The 7,495-nt window shown below is 36.7% G+C and overlaps 1 pseudogene; it reads left to right on the top strand.

Moving 5' to 3' along the window:
• Positions 1–2,662: 2,662 nt before the first annotated feature.
• Positions 2,663–6,399, top strand: LOC107659299 (double zinc ribbon and ankyrin repeat-containing protein 1-like; annotated as a pseudogene).
• The last annotated feature ends 1,096 nt before the right edge of the window (positions 6,400–7,495 follow it).

Raw genomic sequence — 7,495 nt, 5'->3', positions numbered from 1 at the left:
AAAAAAAAAACTTTTGAAATGTTTTACTTTACATGTAATGAATCTAGAATATATAAAAGTTTCACTTTTTGAAATAAGTTACAAAAAAAAAACGTCTTCACAATATTCACATTTTTTGAGATGCACCTATATATATATATATATATATATATATATATATATATACTGTGTATACTTCAAGCTTTTGAATGGCATAGTGTATAATGTTACAAAAGCTTTTTATTTCAGATAAATGCTGATCTTTGGATCTTTCTATTCATCAAAGAATCCTGAAAAAAAATTTACTCAACTGTTTTAAATATTGATAATAATAATAATAATAAATGTTTCTTTTATTATTGTTCATCAAATTTTCACAGCTGAAATCCAGGTCTTTTTTTAGGAATCCATTTAATCAGGAATCTCTCGTAAGGGTGAAGAATTTAGCAATGGGTTCAAGTTGGCCACAGATTCAGCGCGTTGACCAACAGAAAGCTGCTTTGTTTGAAATTTTGCCAAAATTTTGCAAATGTGACTACATGTTAAGACTACATAAACAGTGATAGCCTATTCTTTCATTTTTAATGAGGCACCAACTAGAGCCTTTTGATATATACCACCTCAACTTCCTGTTTCAATAGGAAATGCATCAATACAGGAAAGAAAACTTAATCATCAAGCGGTTTCATGTGTTCTTTATGTCCTTTTCAAACTGTTTTGTCACTGAAAGATTTTATGGAACTGTATATTTGGTGTAAATTATAATATGGAGATTCAATCAAAATATCATTGCATATATTTGGCAATGTTTGTGTAAACTGGAATGCCTTGTAATTTCGTGTTTATACTTGCAGCCCGGCCACAAAGTCAGCTCTGTGACTTGTTCTCAGTGTGAAGCTAGCAGCCATCCTTATGCTAATTACTGCGGTGGCTGTGGTGTCTCCATGGACGGCCCACCCAGGACGCCCTCACATGTAAACCAGGGACAGGACACACAGGAAGCTGATCAGGTACAGTACACAGCCTGTTTAGCGCTCATTAAAAGCATACAGTATTATATCATCCTCATCATCGCTCTTTCTCATATAGTCTTCAGACACCTGGCAGGCAGTTCCGGCACCTGAGTCAACAACTGAGCTTCCAGCTGCGGGTTTGCGCATGTGCGCAGATGCACAGACGCAGACGGTGGGTCTGTTTTTCCCATCCAGCACTGAGCTGAAAAAAACGGAGCGAGCAGAGGGAGGCGGAGCTTTGCAGACAGGAGCAGTTGAGTGACAGGAAGCCCCTCCTCACTGCCATTAGTCCAGGCCGAGGTAGACTATTGTACAATATACTTTTTCCAAATAAATAAGCATGACTTCTACAGATGTTTATGTGGTGTGTGTATGATTTAGGATACTGGAGGAAGCAGCTGGATCAAAGGAGTGGCTTCACAACAACTCTGTGACTGTTCTTGAATGGCCCAGCCAGAGTCCTGACTTAAACCCAATTGAGCATCTCTGGAGAGACCTAAAAATGGCTGTCCACCAACGTTTACCATCCAACCTGACAGAACTGGAGAGGATCTGCAAGGAGGAATGGCAGAGGATCCCCAAATCCAGGTGTGAAAAACTTGTTGCATCTTTCCCAAAAAGACTCATGGCTGTATTAGATCAAAAGGGTGCTTCTACTAAATACTGAGCAAAGGGTCTGAATACTTAGGACCATGTGATATTTCAGTTTTTCTTTTTTAATAAATCTGCAAAAATGTCAACGATTCTGTGTTTTTCTGTCAATATGGGGTGCTGTGTGTACATTAATGAGGAAAAAAAATTAACTTAAATGATTTTAGCAAATGGCTGCAATATAACAAAGAGTGAAAAATTTAAGGGGGTCTGAATACTTTCCGTACCCACTGTATATACTGTATATATTAGGGCTGTCAGTTTAACACGTTAACTTAATTAATTAGTTATGAAAAATAACGCAATTAAAATATTTTAACGCAGTTAACGCACTGGCCCCGCCCCCAGGCCTATACGTCATCTTATATTTCATACAGTTGACTGTTGACAAATATGATGCAGGGCAACAACTACATAAATGCAGTTATACCCTAAAATTCAAGAAATTGGAGCAAAAATTTGTTTTTGTCTCATATTTATATAATACGATATCACGCGAGCATGGAGAGCAGTATTGCACGAGTGCTGATTTTGTCCCGAATATAACGAGTGCAAATGTGATTTTATACAACAGTTCAGTAAATAAGAAGTTGATATTGTGTTGTATTTTAAACACAATATTGTGTGTTTTTGCTCAATTTTGCCAACAAAATATTACCTAAAGCCACAGCAGAATTGTTGTGCGTCTCCGAGCAACACAGCGGTGTTTAGTTTCTGAATGAACCTGCGTTTTGAACTAATCGTGTGAATCAATGATTCAAAGACCTATTCATAAAGTGAGCCATTTACTGAAATTCTGAATGAATCAGCCGTTTGAATGAATCGATGAATGAATGACATTTACCGACACCTGTTGACAGATTTAGTTTCTTATTTAGAGTATCATTTCATAAAAAAAAAAATAATAGTAATAATAATAATAAACATTAAAGGGATAGTTCACGTAAATAGTTATGTTGCTGTTGTTGTTGTTATTATTATTATTATGAACATTTTGTGCTTGTCAATCTGCCCTCTAGATGATATCAGCTGTTATTCAGGAGGACAGCTATGAAGTCAGTCTGCGCATTAACTTCATCTCTGCCTCGCCGGAGGGATCCAGGGTCAGAAACACTCCTGAGAGCTTTTATATCGAGTCTGAAGAGAGTCTCTTGAGTATTGCATGTTTTTCAGTCTGTGAGATCATGTACGTGTGGTCTTTTTCCAGTCGTCTTCTGCTGGCCAGCAGAGCAGATCTGTGGCCTCAGAGAGTCAGAACCTCAGTGCTGTGACAGAAGGCAGAAATTCAGCCAGTCCGGGTACTGACACATATTTGTTTTGCTGTCATGATGGGCTTTTTCCATTGACTTATTGGAAAAATAATTTGACCTATTACTAATTTAATAGTTTTATTCAGCCATATTCATTTTGGGGATTGTATATTATTATTGTTTTTTAACTTGTATATTTTTTAAATTAAAAATAGTGATATTTCAAATAAATAAATAGTTTATTATTAATAATTTAATGAAATAATTTACAATAGTAATAAAATATTAAGCATCAAAATATTTATTAATAATGAATAATTTACCATTCATTTATTTCTCTTTACTTCAATTAATACATTTAGTGTTTATTTAATAATGCTAAATGATCAAAGTGATGTTTATGACTATTTTTCTGTGTCATATGATGTTTGCACAGACAGTAACATTAATACAGCAGGATAGTCATCCAACAGAAAGAAGCAGAAAAAGATCTGGAGCTCAAACGCCAAGCAGCCGGTCAGTATCACACACACATATCCTGATATAACCCTTTTTATTTGTAGACAAAGAAACATGTGATACGAGATTTGAAAAGGGAGAAAAAAAAAGTTCGGCAAAAGACGGGATCGAACCCGGGTCGATCGCGTCAAAAATCCAACAACACGCGCTTATCCATCTACGCCACTGGAGCTGATGATTTACAGCCCCTTTTAACTAAATGTAAATAGACACCCCGTATTTTTTATTCCATAGTAAGGGCAATTCATACAATACATTTAAACTGAGCTACTTTAATACCATCTCCGAACTTTCTACCAGGACTCTGCTGTTCTTCGGCTGGTTCTTCCTGTATAAGTTGATTGACAGATGTCTCGTCCAGTCAGTGGTGAGTAATCCCAAACCAATGGCGCTGTCTCAAACTATACCTACCTTTTCCGGTTTGTCTGATTTGTCGTTGTTTTCTGACACGTTAATTTGTTTTCGGATTTGTCGTTGTGTTTTCTGACTTGTTATTTTGTTTTCGAATTTGTCATTGTGTTTTCTGAATTGTTATTTTGTTTTTTAGACTTGCATTTGCGTTTGTAATTTGTTATTTTGTTTTCAGAATTGTGATTTGCTTTGCACTTCTCGGCCACCGTACATTACAACAGGAATGTTGATGTCTTTCTCAGGAGTCTAAAGACAGTCTGCTTCTTAAGGAGGTGGGGCCTGAGGGGCGGGGCCAGATCTCAGCAGTGCAGCAGCTATTGGATGAGGTGAATCTAAAGAACCAATCACAGTTCCAAAAACTCCACAGCAATTAAAGGGGACCTTTTATGATTTTTCGGACTATATCTTTTTTAGTGTGTAATATAGATACTTGTGCATGTAATCAATCTGCAAGTCCACTCCAAAATTAGATAATCTATCCACGTCATGCTTGCCAAAGCGGTAAAACTGACACTATAATTTAGCTAGTATTTACAGGGACTTGGGAAGCCTTCTAAGCTGATATTCACCGGTTGTTGTAAAGGGCATTACATTTGTAACATAAGCTATAAGTGGTAGACTAGGCCAACTGACCAATCAGAGCAGACTGGACTTTTCAGAAGGCGGGTTTTAAAGGAATCGAAACTAAAATGGAGCGTTCAGATAGAGAGTGAAAACAGGTGCTGCGACAATGCAAATTGTACAACAAAATAATGTTTTGAACATCAAATCATGTAAACATTCTAGTAGGCCACTGAACAAAATTATGAACCTGTAAATGAGCAAAATAGAGGCCCTTTAAGGTGGATTTTTAGTGTTCTTTTCCAAATTTTTGTAAATATAGTAATTTCAGTAGGAATGCACGTGATTTTGCAAAAGATTTCGCACACAGATTTCGCACCAAATTCAAGTTGATCACGCAGGTCTTATCCATCTTGAAACAGACTGCTTCGTACATCGCTACACCTTTTTAAAGGGATAGTTCACCCAAAAATGAAAACTTTGTCATTAATTACTCACCCTTGTATCGTTCCAAACCCTTAAAAGCTTCGTTCGTCTTCGGAACACAATTTAAGATATTTTGGATGAAAACCGGGAGGCTTGTGACTGTCCCATTGACTGCCAAGTAAATTACACTGTCAAGGTCCAGAAAAGTATGAAAGACGTCGTCAGAATAGTCCATCTGCCATCAGTGGTTCAACCGTAACGTTATGAAGCGACGAGAATACTTTTTGTATTCACAAAATTCATTGCATCACCGTAGCGCCATTTTGGAGAATGCCACTGAACGCAAGCAGCGTACGCTCTTCTGTGCCAGCCGCGACACAAGGATACGTTTTCTACGTGTATTTACGCTTTGATTTTTGTTTTCTTGTTTTCATACTTTTCTGGGCCTTGACAGTGCAATTTACTTGGCAGTCAATGGGACAGTCACAAGCCTCCCGGTTTTCATCCAAAATATCTTAAATTGTGTTCAGAAGACAAACAAAGCTTTTACGGGTTTGGAACGACATGGGGGTAAGTGATTAATGACAAAATTGTCATTTTGGGGTGGAGTATACCTTTAAGATCTTCATTCAGCTTCTGAACACAAATGAAGATTTCTGACAGATGAAGCTTTCTGCATAGACAGCAATGCAACTACCACGTTCAAGGCCCAGAAAGGTAGTAAGGACATCATTAAAATAGTCCATGTGACATCAGTGGTTCAACCTTCATTTTATGACCTTGAACGTGGTAGTTCATTTTCTGTCTTTGCAGGGTCAAAAAGCTCTCAGATTTCATCAAAAATATCTTAATTTGTGTTCTGAAGATCTTACGGGTTTGGAACGACATGAGGGTGAGTAATTAATGACAGAATTTTCATTTTTGGGTGAACTATCCCTTTAACTGTGAAATTTTGCCAAAATTTCTCTAACTGTGACCACTCTTTTAGATTTACATGGGATCTTTTGTGTAGCTGTATATATTTATAGAAGGTGTGTTTAAAATGATGGCGTATCTCTGCAGGGTGCTGACCTGTTTGGGAAGTGATGGACGTCCTGCTCTGGTTGCTGCAGTGTTAAACGGGCATCATGATGTCATTCCTATGCTGGTGCAGAGAGAAGCTGATGTTAACCAGGCATCTGGGCTGTGAGTTCGAAACAAATTCATTTTGATATGCCTAGTAATAATCTGAGCCAAATTAATACTTTTAATCATCTGTGGTGGCCACAGGTTGAATAACACGGCATTGCATGAGGCTGCAGCTCTGGGAAACCAAGGTCTGAGGAGCGTTGAGATACTCCTGGGGTGAGTTTCACTAATGTTAATGGTGATAAAGTTACAATGGCATGTTTTAAAAAATATCTCATTCTTGTGCAGGTGTAATGCAAGTATCAGAAAGCAGAACAATTGTGGACAGACGGCGTATGATATTGCCGTGGCCGCCGGGAGCAGGTCTGTGGTCTCTCTGACGGCAGCTCACATGGGACAGGATCTGCTACAGCGCCACACCAAGGCCAAGAGCCCATTCTGGACTGGATACGTTCTCTTGAAACAATCCACATCTTAACCAAACCAAATCTCAACTGACATATTCAAGCGAAAATATTGATTATTAATTATATAATTATGTAATTTGTATTTACTTAAACATATACATTTAAAATGCATTATGGAAGCTTGTTACCGCCACACGATAAAAAAGTAATTGCAACGTTTTAGCTCACAATTCTGACTTTTTGTAAGACTTTTTACTAAAAGACTTTTTTTGTAAAAAATAGTCAGAGGAATTCTAAGAATAAAGGCACAATTACCTTTTTTATTTTTGAATCGGTTGCTTCCATGTTGCTTTGTTCTTTATGTAGTGATAAAATGCTGTTCTTTGTGTACTTTATACAGTGATGTCAAGGTAGCTAAATTTCACGGGGAGAAAAAAGTTCATAGTGTTGCCATGTATACTTGTTTAGTGTATACGGTTTTTGTTTAGTCAACAAGGCAAAATTGCATAAACAACTTAAAACCCGAAATTTTTCACGCAAAATCGATTTCTATTGAAACGAATGGATTTTGTCTGGGAAAGTTTTCTGAACAACTTTGAGTTTTATGTCAATTATACTGATAACAGTGAGTTTTAGAGAGCCGTATACGCAATAATTAATTCCCTTACCTGTCCAAGAAGAAAAGCAACTTGGGAATCACTACTCAGGATTTTCTCTGTCATCAGATTTGACCAATTTGATGTTTGCGCACGTTTTGTCTGTTGGTCTTTCTATCTTCAGACTAGTGCCGTCAAATGATTAATCGCATCGAAAATAAAAGTTTTTGTTTACATGATATATGTGTGTGTGTACTGTGTCTATTTATTATGTATATATAAATAAACCCACAAGCATGTCTATATTTAAGAAAAATTTTATATTTATATATTAAATATGTTTATAATATAAATTATATATATATATATACACAGGTGCATCTCAATAAATTAGAATGTCGTGGAAAAGTTCATTTATTTCAGTAATTCAACTCAAATTGTGAAACTCGTGTATTAAATAAATTCAATGCACACAGACTGAAGTAGTTTAAGTCGTTGGTTCTTTTAATTGTGATGATTTTGGCTCACATTTAACAAAAACCCACCAATTCACT

Source organism: Sinocyclocheilus anshuiensis, unplaced genomic scaffold (assembly GCF_001515605.1).
Source record: "Sinocyclocheilus anshuiensis isolate Anshui unplaced genomic scaffold, SAMN03320099.WGS_v1.1 scaffold912, whole genome shotgun sequence".
Lineage (NCBI taxonomy): Eukaryota > Metazoa > Chordata > Actinopteri > Cypriniformes > Cyprinidae > Sinocyclocheilus > Sinocyclocheilus anshuiensis.
The sequence above is the reverse complement of the archived record's forward strand: the minus strand, read 5'-3'. Positions and strand labels throughout refer to the sequence as shown.